We start from the raw sequence: 14,829 nt of genomic DNA on the forward strand, positions 1-14,829 counted from the left end.
ACAAAGAAAATGTTGTATTTAGCAGAGCGTGGTTTCGATCCAAAGACCTCTGGGTTATGGGCCCAGCACGCTTCCACTGCGCCACTCTGCTCTCCCTTCACCTACCTTTTGCTACAACACATGTCTCTATCAATGACGATTGCATCAGAACACCGTCTGTTCATGTAGGATTTCATCATTTATAATGAGAAGAAAATGCACAGGTCTGCATATGTTACATAGTGCTTCACTCTAACACAAACACAAAGATATCAATGTGTAAAATAAGTGTATTTTCAGGATGTTCTAATACTGAAGCCTAGACAACATCCGAATGGTTTTATTTGCAAACTTGGAAAAGAAGAAAAAGTTGTATTTAGCAGAGCGTGGTTTCGATCCACGGACTTCTGGGTTATGGGCCCAGCACGCTTCCACTGCGCCACTCTGCTCTCCCTTCACCTACCTTTTGCTACAACACATGTCTCTATCAATGACGATTGCATCAGAACAACGTCTGTTCATGTAGGATTGGATCATTTATAATGAGAAGAAAATGCACAGGTCTGCATATGTTACATAGTGCTTCGCTCTAACACGAACACAAATATATCAATGTGTAAAATAAGTGTATTTTCAGGATGTTCTAAAAGTGAAGCCTAGACAACAACTGAATGGTTTTATTTGCAAACTTGAAAACGAAGAAAAAGTTGTAGTTAGCAGAGCGTGGTTTCGATCCACGGACCTCTGGGTTATGGGCCCAGCACGCTTCCACTGCGCCACTCTGCTCTCCCTTCACCTACCTTTTGCTACAACACATGTCTCTGTCAATGACGATTGCATCAGAACACCGTCTGTTCATGTAGGATTTCAGCATTTATAATGAGAAGAAAATGCACAGGTCTGCATATGTTACATAGTGCTTCACTCTAACACAAACACAAATATATCAATGTGTAAAATAAGTGAATTTTCAGGATGTTCTAATAGTGAAGCGTAGACAACAACTGAATGGTTTTATTTGCAAACTTCAAAACGAAGAAAAAGTTGTAGTTAGCAGAGCGTGGTTTCGATCCACGGACCTCTGGGTTATGGGCCCAGCACGCTTCCACTGCGCCACTCTGCTCTCCCTTCACCTACCTTTTGCTACAACACATGTCTCTATCAATGACGATTGCATCAGAACACCGTCTGTTCATGTAGGATTTCATCATTTATAATGAGAAGAAAATGCACAGGTCTGCATATGTTACATAGTGCTTCGCTCTAACACAAACACAAATATATCAATGTGTAAAATAAGTGTATTTTCAGGATGTTCTAATAGTGAAGCGTAGACAACAACTGAATGGTTTCATTTGCAAACGTGAAAACGAAGAAAAAGTTATATTTAGCAGAGCGTGGTTTCGATCCACGGACCTCTGGGTTATGGGCCCAGCACGCTTCCACTGCGCCACTCTGCTCTCCCTTCACCTACCTTTTGCTACAACACATGTCTCTATCAATGACGATTGCATCAGACCACCGTCTGTTCATGTAGGATTTCAGCATTTATAATGAGAAGAAAATGCACAGGTCTGCATATGTTACATAGTGCTTCACTCTAACACAAACACAAATATATCAATGTGTAAAATAAGTGAATTTTCAGGATGTTCTAATAGTGAAGCGTAGACAACAACTGAATGGTTCTATTTGCAAACTTCAAAACGAAGAAAAAGTTGTAGTTAGCAGAGCGTGGTTTCGATCCACGGACCTCTGGGTTATGGGCCCAGCACGCTTCCACTGCGCCACTCTGCTCTCCCTTCACCTACCTTTTGCTACAACACATGTCTCTATCAATGACGATTGCATCAGAACACCGTCTGTTCATGTAGGATTGGATCATTTATAATGAGAAGAAAATGCACAGGTCTGCATATGTTACATAGTGCTTCGCTCTAACACAAACACAAATATATCAATGTGTAAAATAAGTGTATTTTCAGGATGTTCTAATAGTGAAGCGTAGACAACAACTGAATGGTTTTATTTGCAAACGTGAAAACGAAGAAAAAGTTATATTTAGCAGAGCGTGGTTTCGATCCACGGACCTCTGGGTTATGGGCCCAGCACGCTTCCACTGCGCCACTCTGCTCTCCCTTCACCTACCTTTTGCTACAACACATGTCTCTATCAATGACGATTGCATCAGAACACCGTCTGTTCATGTAGGATTGGATCATTTATAATGAGAAGAAAATGCACAGGTCTGCATATGTTACATAGTGCTTCACTCTAACACAAACACAAATATATCAATGTGTAAAATAAGTGAATTTTCAGGATGTTCTAATAGTGAAGCGTAGACAACAACTGAATGGTTCTATTTGCAAACTTCAAAACGAAGAAAAAGTTGTAGTTAGCAGAGCGTGGTTTCGATCCACGGACCTCTGGGTTATGGGCCCAGCACGCTTCCACTGCGCCACTCTGCTCTCCCTTCACCTACCTTTTGCTACAACACATGTCTCTATCAATGACGATTGCATCAGAACACCGTCTGTTCATGTAGGATTTCATCATTTATAATGAGAAGAAAATGCACAGGTCTGCATATGTTACATAGTGCTTCACTCTAACACCAACACAAAGATATCAATGTGTAAAATAAGTGTATTTTCAGGATGTTCTAATATTGAAGCCTAGACAACATCCGAATGGTTTTATTTGCAAACGTGAAAACAAAGAAAAAGTTGTAGTTAGCAGAGCGTGGTTTCGATCCACGGACCTCTGGGTTATGGGCCCAGCACGCTTCCACTGCGCCACTCTGCTCTCCCTTCACCTACCTTTTGCTACAACACATGTCTCTATCAATGACGATTGCATCAGAACAACGTCTGTTCATGTAGGATTTTATCATTTATAATGAGAAGAAAATGCACAGGTCTGCATATGTTACATAGTGCTTCACTCTAACACCAACACAAATATATCAATGTGTAAAATAAGTGTATTTTCAGGATGTTCTAATAGTGAAGCCTAGACAAAATCCGAATGGTTTTATTTGCAAACGTGAAAACAAAGAAAATGTTGTAGTTAGCAGAGCGTGGTTTCGATCCACGGACCTCTGGGTTATGGGCCCAGCACGCTTCCACTGCGCCACTCTGCTCTCCCTTCACCTACCTTTTGCTACAACACATGTCTCTATCAATGACGATTGCATCAGAACAACATCTGTTCATGTAGGATTTCATCACTTATAATGAGAAGAAAATGCACAGGTCTGCATATGTTACATAGTGCTTCGCTCTAACACCAACACAAATATATCAATGTGTAAAATAAGTGTATTTTCAGGATGTTCTAAAAGTGAAGCGTAGACAACAACTGAATGGTTTTATTTCCAAACTTGAAAACGAAGAAAAAGTTGTAGTTAGCAGAGCGTGGTTTCGATCCACGGACCTCTGGGTTATGGGCCCAGCACGCTTCCACTGCGCCACTCTGCTCTCCCTTCACCTACCTTTTGCTACAACACATGTCTCTATCAATGACGATTGCATCAGAACACCGTCTGTTCATGTAGGATTGGATCATTTATAATGAGAAGAAAATGCACAGGTCTGCATATGTTACATAGTGCTTCGCTCTAACACCAACACAAATATATCAATGTGTAAAATAAGTGTATTTTCAGGATGTTCTAATAGTGAAGCCTAGACAACATCCGAATGGTTTTATTTGGAAACTTGAAAACGAAGAAAAAGTTGTAGTTAGCAGAGCGTGGTTTCGATCCACGGACTTCTGGGTTATGGGCCCAGCACGCTTCCACTGCGCCACTCTGCTCTCCCTTCACCTACCTTTTGCTACAACACATGTCTCTATCAATGACGATTGCATCAGAACACCGTCTGTTCATGTAGGATTTCATCATTTATAATGAGAAGAAAATGCACAGGTCTGCATATGTTACATAGTGCTTCGCTCTAACACCAACACAAATATATCAATGTGTAAAATAAGTGTATTTTCAGGATGTTCTAATAGTGAAGCCTAGACAACATCCGAATGGTTTTATTTGCAAACGTGAAAACAAAGAAAATGTTGTAGTTAGCAGAGCGTGGTTTCGATCCAAAGACCTCTGGGTTATGGGCCCAGCACGCTTCCACTGCGCCACTCTGCTCTCCCTTCACCTACCTTTTGCTACAACACATGTCTCTATCAATGACGATTGCATCAGAACACCGTCTGTTCATGTAGGATTTCATCATTTATAATGAGAAGAAAATGCACAGGTCTGCATATGTTACATAGTGCTTCACTCTAACACAAACACAAAGATATCAATGTGTAAAATAAGTGTATTTTCAGGATGTTCTAATACTGAAGCCTAGACAACATCCGAATGGTTTTATTTGCAAACTTGGAAACGAAGAAAAAGTTGTAGTTAGCAGAGCGTGGTTTCGATCCACGGACCTCTGGGTTATGGGCCCAGCACGCTTCCACTGCGCCACTCTGCTCTCCCTTCACCTACCTTTTGCTACAACACATGTCTCTATCAATGACGATTGCATCAGAACAACGTCTGTTCATGTAGGATTTCATCATTTATAATGAGAAGAAAATGCACAGGTCTGCATATGTTACATAGTGCTTCGCTCTAACACCAACACAAATATATCAATGTGTAAAATAAGTGTATTTTCAGGATGTTCTAAAAGTGAAGCCTAGACAACAACTGAATGGTTTTATTTGCAAACTTGAAAACGAAGAAAAAGTTGTAGTTAGCAGAGCGTGGTTTCGATCCACGGACCTCTGGGTTATGGGCCCAGCACGCTTCCACTGCGCCACTCTCCTCTCCCTTCACCTACCTTTTCCTACAACACATGTCTCTGTCAATGACGATTGCATCAGAACACCGTCTGTTCATGTAGGATTTGATCATTTATAATGAGAAGAAAATGCACAGGTCTGCATATGTTACATAGTGCTTCGCTCTAACACAAACACAAATATATCAATGTGTAAAATAAGTGTATTTTCAGGATGTTCTAATAGTGAAGCCTAGACAACATCCGAATGGTTTTATTTGCAAACTTGAAAACGAAGAAAAAGTTGTAGTTAGCAGAGCGTGGTTTCGATCCACGGACTTCTGGGTTATGGGCCCAGCACGCTTCCACTGCGCCACTCTGCTCTCCCTTCACCTACCTTTTGCTACAACACATGTCTCTATCAATGACGATTGCATCAGAACACCGTCTGTTCATGTAGGATTGGATCATTTATAATGAGAAGAAAATGCACAGGTCTGCATATGTTACATAGTGCTTCGCTCTAACACCAACACAAATATATCAATGTGTAAAATAAGTGTATTTTCAGGATGTTCTAATAGTGAAGCCTAGACAACATCCGAATGGTTTTATTTGGAAACTTGAAAACGAAGAAAAAGTTATATTTAGTAGAGCGTGGTTTCGATCCACGGACCTCTGGGTTATGGGCCCAGCACGCTTCCACTGCGCCACTCTGCTCTCCCTTCACCTACCTTTTGCTACAACACATGTCTCTATCAATGACGATTGCATCAGAACACCGTCTGTTCATGTAGGATTTGATCATTTATAATGAGAAGAAAATGCACAGGTCTGCATGTGTTAGATAGTGCTTCACTCTAACACAAACACAAAGATATCAATGTGTAAAATAAGTGTATTTTCAGGATGTTCTAATACTGAAGCCTAGACAACATCCGAATGGTTTTATTTGCAAACTTGGAAAAGAAGAAAAAGTTGTAGTTAGCAGAGCGTGGTTTCGATCCACGGACCTCTGGGTTATGGGCCCAGCACGCTTCCACTGCGCCACTCTGCTCTCCCTTCACCTACCTTTTGCTACAACACATGTCTCTATCAATGACGATTGCATCAGAACAACGTCTGTTCATGTAGGATTTCATCATTTATAATGAGAAGAAAATGCACAGGTCTGCATATGTTACATAGTGCTTCGCTCTAACACCAACACAAATATATCAATGTGTAAAATAAGTGTATTTTCAGGATGTTCTAAAAGTGAAGCCTAGACAACAACTGAATGGTTTTATTTGCAAACTTGAAAACGAAGAAAAAGTTGTAGTTAGCAGAGCGTGGTTTCGATCCACGGACCTCTGGGTTATGGGCCCAGCACGCTTCCACTGCGCCACTCTGCTCTCCCTTCACCTACCTTTTGCTACAACACATGTCTCTATCAATGACGATTGCATCAGAACACCGTCTGTTCATGTAGGATTGGATCATTTATAATGAGAAGAAAATGCACAGGTCTGCATATGTTACATAGTGCTTCGCTCTAACACCAACACAAATATATCAATGTGTAAAATAAGTGTATTTTCAGGATGTTCTAATAGTGAAGCCTAGACAACATCCGAATGGTTTTATTTGCAAGCTTGAAAACAAAGAAAATGTTGTAGTTAGCAGAGCGTGGTTTCGATCCAAAGACCTCTGGGTTATGGGCCCAGCACGCTTCCACTGCGCCACTCTGCTCTCCCTTCACCTACCTTTTGCTACAACACATGTCTCTATCAATGACGATTGCATCAGAACACCGTCTGTTCATGTAGGATTTCATCATTTATAATGAGAAGAAAATGCACAGGTCTGCATATGTTACATAGTGCTTCACTCTAACACAAACACAAATATATCAATGTGTAAAATAAGTGTATTTTCAGGATGTTCTAATACTGAAGCCTAGACAACATCCGAATGGTTTTATTTGCAAACTTGGAAAAGAAGAAAAAGTTGTAGTTAGCAGAGCGTGGTTTCGATCCACGGACCTCTGGGTTATTGGCCCAGCACGCTTCCACTGCGCCACTCTGCTCTCCCTTCACCTACCTTTTGCTACAACACATGTCTCTATCAATGACGATTGCATCAGAACAACGTCTGTTCATGTAGGATTTCATCATTTATAATGAGAAGAAAATGCACAGGTCTGCATATGTTACATAGTGCTTCGCTCTAACACCAACACAAATATATCAATGTGTAAAATAAGTGTATTTTCAGGATGTTCTAAAAGTGAAGCCTAGACAACAACTGAATGGTTTTATTTGCAAACTTGAAAACGAAGAAAAAGTTGTAGTTAGCAGAGCGTGGTTTCGATCCACGGACCTCTGGGTTATGGGCCCAGCACGCTTCCACTGCGCCACTCTCCTCTCCCTTCACCTACCTTTTGCTACAACACATGTCTCTGTCAATGACGATTTCATCAGAACACCGTCTGTTCATGTAGGATTTGATCATTTATAATGAGAAGAAAATGCACAGGTCTGCATATGTTACATAGTGCTTCGCTCTAACACCAACACAAATATATCAATGTGTAAAATAAGTGTATTTTCAGGATGTTCTAAAAGTGAAGCCTAGACAACATCCGAATGGTTTTATTTGCAAACGTGAAAACAAAGAAAATGTTGTAGTTAGCAGAGCGTGGTTTCGATCCAAAGACCTCTGGGTTATGGGCCCAGCACGCTTCCACTGCGCCACTCTGCTCTCCCTTCACCTACCTTTTGCTACAACACATGTCTCTATCAATGACGATTGCATCAGAACACCGTCTGTTCATGTAGGATTTCATCATTTATAATGAGAAGAAAATGCACAGGTCTGCATATGTTACATAGTGCTTCGCTCTAACACAAACACAAATATATCAATGTGTAAAATAAGTGTATTTTCAGGATGTTCTAATAGTGAAGCGTAGACAACAACTGAATGGTTTTATTTGCAAACGTGAAAACGAAGAAAAAGTTATATTTAGTAGAGCGTGGTTTCGATCCACGGACCTCTGGGTTATGGGCCCAGCACGCTTCCACTGCGCCACTCTGCTCTCCCTTCACCTACCTTTTGCTACAACACATGTCTCTATCAATGACGATTGCATCAGAACACCGTCTGTTCATGTAGGATTTGATCATTTATAATGAGAAGAAAATGCACAGGTCTGCATGTGTTAGATAGTGCTTCACTCTAACACAAACACAAATATATCAATGTGTAAAATAAGTGTATTTTCAGGATGTTCTAATACTGAAGCCTAGACAACATCCGAATGGTTTTATTTGCAAACTTGGAAAAGAAGAAAAAGTTGTAGTTAGCAGAGCGTGGTTTCGATCCACGGACCTCTGGGTTATGGGCCCAGCACGCTTCCACTGCGCCACTCTGCTCTCCCTTCACCTACCTTTTGCTACAACACATGTCTCTATCAATGACGATTGCATCAGAACAACGTCTGTTCATGTAGGATTTCATCATTTATAATGAGAAGAAAATGCACAGGTCTGCATATGTTACATAGTGCTTCGCTCTAACACCAACACAAATATATCAATGTGTAAAATAAGTGTATTTTCAGGATGTTCTAAAAGTGAAGCCTAGACAACAACTGAATGGTTTTATTTGCAAACTTGAAAACGAAGAAAAAGTTGTAGTTAGCAGAGTGTGGTTTCGATCTTCGGACCTCTGGGTTATGGGCCCAGCACGCTTCCACTGCGCCACTCTGCTCTCCCTTCACCTACCTTTTGCTACAACACATGTCTCTATCAATGACGATTGCATCAGAACACCGTCTGTTCATGTAGGATTGGATCATTTATAATGAGAAGAAAATGCACAGGTCTGCATATGTTACATAGTGCTTCGCTCTAACACCAACACAAATATATCAATGTGTAAAATAAGTGTATTTTCAGGATGTTCTAATAGTGAAGCCTAGACAACATCCGAATGGTTTTATTTGCAAGCTTGAAAACAAAGAAAATGTTGTAGTTAGCAGAGCGTGGTTTCGATCCAAAGACCTCTGGGTTATGGGCCCAGCACGCTTCCACTGCGCCACTCTGCTCTCCCTTCACCTACCTTTTGCTACAACACATGTCTCTATCAATGACGATTGCATCAGAACACCGTCTGTTCATGTAGGATTTCATCATTTATAATGAGAAGAAAATGCACAGGTTTGCATATGTTACATAGTGCTTCACTCTAACACAAACACAAATATATCAATGTGTAAAATAAGTGTATTTTCAGGATGTTCTAATACTGAAGCCTAGACAACATCCGAATGGTTTTATTTGCAAACTTGGAAAAGAAGAAAAAGTTGTAGTTAGCAGAGCGTGGTTTCGATCCACGGACCTCTGGGTTATTGGCCCAGCACGCTTCCACTGCGCCACTCTGCTCTCCCTTCACCTACCTTTTGCTACAACACATGTCTCTATCAATGACGATTGCATCAGAACAACGTCTGTTCATGTAGGATTTCATCATTTATAATGAGAAGAAAATGCACAGGTCTGCATATGTTACATAGTGCTTCGCTCTAACACAAACACAAATATATCAATGTGTAAAATAAGTGTATTTTCAGGATGTTCTAAAAGTGAAGCCTAGACAACAACTGAATGGTTTTATTTGCAAACTTGAAAACGAAGAAAAAGTTGTAGTTAGCAGAGCGTGGTTTCGATCCACGGACCTCTGGGTTATGGGCCCAGCACGCTTCCACTGCGCCACTCTGCTCTCCCTTCACCTACCTTTTGCTACAACACATGTCTCTATCAATGACGATTGCATCAGAACACCGTCTGTTCATGTAGGATTTGATCATTTATAATGAGAAGAAAATGCACAGGTCTGCATATGTTACATAGTGCTTCGCTCTAACACAAACACAAATATATCAATGTGTAAAATAAGTGTATTTTCAGGATGTTCTAATAGTGAAGACTAGACAAGATCCGAATGGTTTTATTTGGAAACTTGAAAACGAAGAAAAAGTTGTAGTTAGCAGAGCGTGGTTTCGATCCACGGACTTCTGGGTTATGGGCCCAGCACGCTTCCACTGCGCCACTCTGCTCTCCCTTCACCTACCTTTTGCTACAACACATGTCTCTATCAATGACGATTGCATCAGAACACCGTCTGTTCATGTAGGATTGGATCATTTATAATGAGAAGAAAATGCACAGGTCTGCATATGTTACATAGTGCTTCGCTCTAACACAAACACAAATATATCAATGTGTAAAATAAGTGTATTTTCAGGATGTTCTAATAGTGAAGCCTAGACAACATCGGAATGGTTTTATTTGCAAACGTGAAAACAAAGAAAATGTTGTAGTTAGCAGAGCGTGGTTTCGATCCAAAGACCTCTGGGTTATGGGCCCAGCACGCTTCCACTGCGCCACTCTGCTCTCCCTTCACCTACCTTTTGCTACAACACATGTCTCTATCAATGACGATTGCATCAGAACACCGTCTGTTCATGTAGGATTTCATCATTTATAATGAGAAGAAAATGCACAGGTCTGCATATGTTACATAGTGCTTCGCTCTAACACAAACACAAATATATCAATGTGTAAAATAAGTGTATTTTCAGGATGTTCTAATAGTGAAGCGTAGACAACAACTGAATGGTTTTATTTGCAAACGTGAAAACGAAGAAAAAGTTATATTTAGCAGAGCGTGGTTTCGATCCACGGACCTCTGGGTTATGGGCCCAGCACGCTTCCACTGCGCCACTCTGCTCTCCATTCACCTACCTTTTGCTACAACACATGTCTCTATCAATGACGATTGCATCAGAACAACGTCTGTTCATGTAGGATTTCATCATTTATAATGAGAAGAAAATGCACAGGTCTGCATATGTTACATAGTGCTTCGCTCTAACACCAACACAAATATATCAATGTGTAAAATAAGTGTATTTTCAGGATGTTCTAAAAGTGAAGCCTAGACAACAACTGAATGGTTTTATTTGCAAACTTGAAAACGAAGAAAAAGTTGTAGTTAGCAGAGCGTGGTTTCGATCCACGGACCTCTGGGTTATGGGCCCAGCACGCTTCCACTGCGCCACTCTGCTCTCCCTTCACCTACCTTTTGCTACAACACATGTCTCTATCAATGACGATTGCATCAGAACACCGTCTGTTCATGTAGGATTTCATCATTTATAATGAGAAGAAAATGCACAGGTCTGCATATGTTACATAGTGCTTCGCTCTAACACAAACACAAATATATCAATGTGTAAAATAAGTGTATTTTCAGGATGTTCTAATAGTGAAGCCTAGACAACATCCGAATGGTTTTATTTGCAAACTTGAAAACGAAGAAAAAGTTGTAGTTAGCAGAGCGTGGTTTCGATCCACGGACTTCTGGGTTATGGGCCCAGCACGCTTCCACTGCGCCACTCTGCTCTCCCTTCACCTACCTTTTGCTACAACACATGTCTCTATCAATGACGATTGCATCAGAACACCGTCTGTTCATGTAGGATTGGATCATTTATAATGAGAAGAAAATGCACAGGTCTGCATATGTTACATAGTGCTTCACTCTAACACAAACACAAATATATCAATGTGTAAAATAAGTGTATTTTCAGGATGTTCTAATAGTGAAGCCTAGACAACATCCGAATGGTTTTATTTGCAAACGTGAAAACAAAGAAAATGTTGTAGTTAGCAGAGCGTGGTTACGATCCAAAGACCTCTGGGTTATGGGCCCAGCACGCTTCCACTGCGCCACTCTGCTCTCCCTTCACCTACCTTTTGCTACAACACATGTCTCTATCAATGACGATTGCATCAGAACACCGTCTGTTCATGTAGGATTTCATCATTTATAATGAGAAGAAAATGCACAGGTCTGCATATGTTACATAGTGCTTCACTCTAACACAAACACAAATATATCAATGTGTAAAATAAGTGTATTTTCAGGATGTTCTAATACTGAAGCCTAGACAACATCCGAATGGTTTTATTTGCAAACTTGGAAAAGAAGAAAAAGTTGTAGTTAGCAGAGCGTGGTTTCGATCCACGGACCTCTGGGTTATTGGCAAAGCACGCTTCCACTGCGCCACTCTGCTCTCCCTTCACCTACCTTTTGCTACAACACATGTCTCTATCAATGACGATTGCATCAGAACAACGTCTGTTCATGTAGGATTTCATCATTTATAATGAGAAGAAAATGCACAGGTCTGCATATGTTACATAGTGCTTCGCTCTAACACAAACACAAATATATCAATGTGTAAAATAAGTGTATTTTCAGGATGTTCTAAAAGTGAAGCCTAGACAACAACTGAATGGTTTTATTTGCAAACTTGAAAACGAAGAAAAAGTTGTAGTTAGCAGAGCGTGGTTTCGATCCACGGACCTCTGGGTTATGGGCCCAGCACGCTTCCACTGCGCCACTCTCCTCTCCCTTCACCTACCTTTTGCTACAACACATGTCTCTGTCAATGACGATTGCATCAGAACACCGTCTGTTCATGTAGGATTTGATCATTTATAATGAGAAGAAAATGCACAGGTCTGCATATGTTACATAGTGCTTCGCTCTAACACAAACACAAATATATCAATGTGTAAAATAAGTGTATTTTCAGGATGTTCTAATAGTGAAGCCTAGACAACATCCGAATGGTTTTATTTGCAAACTTGAAAACGAAGAAAAAGTTGTAGTTAGCAGAGCGTGGTTTCGATCCACGGACTTCTGGGTTATGGGCCCAGCACGCTTCCACTGCGCCACTCTGCTCTCCCTTCACCTACCTTTTGCTACAACACATGTCTCTATCAATGACGATTGCATCAGAACACCGTCTGTTCATGTAGGATTGGATCATTTATAATGAGAAGAAAATGCACAGGTCTGCATATGTTACATAGTGCTTCGCTCTAACACCAACACAAATATATCAATGTGTAAAATAAGTGTATTTTCAGGATGTTCTAATACTGAAGCCTAGACAACATCCGAATGGTTTTATTTGCAAACGTGAAAACAAAGAAAATGTTGTAGTTAGCAGAGCGTGGTTTCGATCCAAAGACCTCTGGGTTATGGGCCCAGCACGCTTCCACTGCGCCACTCTGCTCTCCCTTCACCTACCTTTTGCTACAACACATGTCTCTATCAATGACGATTGCATCAGAACACCGTCTGTTCATGTAGGATTTCATCATTTATAATGAGAAGAAAATGCACAGGTCTGCATATGTTACATAGTGCTTCGCTCTAACACAAACACAAATATATCAATGTGTAAAATAAGTGTATTTTCAGGATGTTCTAATAGTGAAGCGTAGACAACAAGTGAATGGTTTTATTTGCAAACGTGAAAACGAAGAAAAAGTTATATTTAGCAGAGCGTGGTTTCGATCCACGGACCTCTGGGTTATGGGCCCAGCACGCTTCCACTGCGCCACTCTGCTCTCCCTTCACCTACCTTTTGCTACAACACATGTCTCTATCAATGACGATTGCATCAGAACAACGTCTGTTCATGTAGGATTTCATCATTTATAATGAGAAGAAAATGCACAGGTCTGCATATGTTACATAGTGCTTCGCTCTAACACCAACACAAATATATCAATGTGTAAAATAAGTGTATTTTCAGGATGTTCTAAAAGTGAAGCCTAGACAACAACTGAATGGTTTTATTTGCAAACTTGAAAACGAAGAAAAAGTTGTAGTTAGCAGAGCGTGGTTTCGATCCACGGACCTCTGGGTTATGGGCCCAGCACGCTTCCACTGCGCCACTCTGCTCTCCCTTCACCTACCTTTTGCTACAACACATGTCTCTATCAATGACGATTGCATCAGAACACCGTCTGTTCATGTAGGATTTCAGCATTTATAATGAGAAGAAAATGCACAGGTCTGCATATGTTACATAGTGCTTCGCTCTAACACAAACACAAATATATCAATGTGTAAAATAAGTGTATTTTTAGGATGTTCTAATAGTGAAGCCTAGACAACATCCGAATGGTTTTATTTGCAAACTTGAAAACGAAGAAAAGGTTGTAGTTAGCAGAGCGTGGTTTCGATCCACGGACTTCTGGGTTATGGGCCCAGCACGCTTCCACTGCGCCACTCTGCTCTCCCTTCACCTACCTTTTGCTACAACACATGTCTCTATCAATGACGTTTGCATCAGAACACCGTCTGTTCATGTAGGATTGGATCATTTATAATGAGAAGAAAATGCACAGGTCTGCATATGTTACATAGTGCTTCGCTCTAACACCAACACAAATATATCAATGTGTAAAATAAGTGTATTTTCAGGATGTTCTAATAGTGAAGCCTAGACAACATCCGAATGGGTTTATTTGCAAACGTGAAAACAAAGAAAATGTTGTAGTTAGCAGAGCGTGGTTACGATCCAAAGACCTCTGGGTTATGGGCCCAGCACGCTTCCACTGCGCCACTCTGCTCTCCCTTCACCTACCTTTTGCTACAACACATGTCTCTATCAATGACGATTGCATCAGAACACCGTCTGTTCATGTAGGATTTCAGCATTTATAATGAGAAGAAAATGCACAGGTCTGCATATGTTACATAGTGCTTCACTCTAACACAAACACAAAGATATCAATGTGTAAAATAAGTGTATTTTCAGGATGTTCTAATACTGAAGCCTAGACAACATCCGAATGGTTTTATTTGCAAACTTGGAAAAGAAGAAAAAGTTGTAGTTAGCAGAGCGTGGTTTCGATCCACGGACCTCTGGGTTATGGGCCCAGCACGCTTCCACTGCGCCACTCTGCTCTCCCTTCACCTACCTTTTGCTACAACACATGTCTCTATCAATGACGATTGCATCAGAACAACGTCTGTTCATGTAGGATTTCATCATTTATAATGAGAAGAAAATGCACAGGTCTGCATATGTTACATAGTGCTTCGCTCTAACACCAACACAAATATATCAATGTGTAAAATAAGTGTATTTTCAGGATGTTCTAAAAGTGAAGCCTAGACAACAACTGAATGGTTTTATTTGCAAACTTGAAAA

The 14,829-nt window shown here is 40.6% G+C and overlaps 2 non-coding genes across 2 annotated transcripts; both read right to left on the bottom strand.

The window, feature by feature from the left end:
- Nucleotides 1-6,759: 6,759 nt before the first annotated feature.
- Nucleotides 6,760-6,831, bottom strand: Trnai-aau (transfer RNA isoleucine (anticodon AAU)). The gene has a single exon. It is a non-coding gene; the product is annotated as a tRNA-Ile (tRNA).
- A 2,287-nt stretch (nucleotides 6,832-9,118) lies between these two features.
- Nucleotides 9,119-9,190, bottom strand: Trnai-aau (transfer RNA isoleucine (anticodon AAU)). The gene has a single exon. It is a non-coding gene; the product is annotated as a tRNA-Ile (tRNA).
- Between the last annotated feature and the right edge of the window lie 5,639 nt (nucleotides 9,191-14,829).

The sequence above is a fragment of the Haliotis asinina genome, chromosome 2, assembly GCF_037392515.1.
Source record: "Haliotis asinina isolate JCU_RB_2024 chromosome 2, JCU_Hal_asi_v2, whole genome shotgun sequence".
NCBI lineage: Eukaryota > Metazoa > Mollusca > Gastropoda > Lepetellida > Haliotidae > Haliotis > Haliotis asinina.